A 1226-nucleotide genomic window follows, 5' to 3' on the forward strand; every position below is an offset into this window, starting at 1 on the left:
TAGGTCCATGTAGCTTCTCCTTGGGGATGTCTTGTAGGAAGTCAATCTTGCAAGCTGAAGCAGGGAACTGCTAAGGCAGCTGCACCTGGTGCAACCATCACAAAGCAAGAGACCCGAGAACTAGAAAGGCAAGGCTCACCACCCATTTATCCCTCCGCCTTTCAATTAGCCCCACATGTGATTATCGGCAAGGTTGGCACAATTAACTAACTCAGGGGTATACTTCTACAAGCATACTCCCCTGTCCCTGCTAAGCAGCTGGTGCTTTTGAATCATAGACCTTTCATGTAGCACTCACCTACCACCACCAGCAAGCAATGCCAATGCATAGCCACCCTATAGAACCAAGTAGAACAGCCCCTGTGAGTTTCTGAGAAGCCCACACGCTCATGGAATGACTGGTGGTTTCTAACTGCTGAGGTCGTGGTTAGCAGCCCAATGTGCAACAAGGACATCTCCTTGCTATTTAAAATAAATTGCTCTCGACCTCCCACCCACAACCCTTCAGACACAGACCTCCCCTTTCTTCACATTTTACTATGGCAAGGTTAAGGATCAGTAATGTTGAGAAACTTGCTTACAATTTTAAAATGAGCAGCATGGTGAGGTGGAATTTGAACTCAGGTTTGAGATATTGGAAGCACTGGGTTGCTTTATGCCAGTGTTTGTTCGTGAATCCCCTGCACTCAATCATACATGCCAGTTCTGATCAGGAAAAGGGTGGTTATGACATAACTTGAGTGCACTCCATATTTTGCACTGCGGAAAGTATCCCAAAGTAGCTGGACTCATGGGGCTTGATACTTTAAATCTATCGAAATCAAGGACTAGCTTGCATGCTGTTTTCTCCAGGCAGCCTCCCTTGGCGATTCTTCGGGCATTTGTCATTGGCACATGTTCTTGTTACAGTCATAGGTGCTGTGGGGTTGATTTTGGCTCCTGGGGACCCCATATGACCAAGTAGACTGCTCTATAGGGAGCAGAAAATAATTTCCTCACAGTTATGGAGATTAAAAGTCCAAGCCGGGATCTTGGCCTTACCAATTCTGGTCACTCATTCCTCCATTTACACTAAATATCCTTTGGCAATCCAATTGCTCAGTTTACCCACAGCTTTGTCAAAAGTTTGGGAATAAATGCCTTTTCTTCAGCAGTTAGAATGTGATCATATGAAAGATGAAAAATGTACTTTTTGTTTGCTTGTTTGTTTGTTTCTGTTCAATGTC

This window comes from Echinops telfairi, unplaced genomic scaffold, assembly GCF_000313985.2.
Source record: "Echinops telfairi isolate 266 unplaced genomic scaffold, ASM31398v2 ScPeMD7_2;HRSCAF=8, whole genome shotgun sequence".
Taxonomy (NCBI): domain Eukaryota; kingdom Metazoa; phylum Chordata; class Mammalia; order Afrosoricida; family Tenrecidae; genus Echinops; species Echinops telfairi.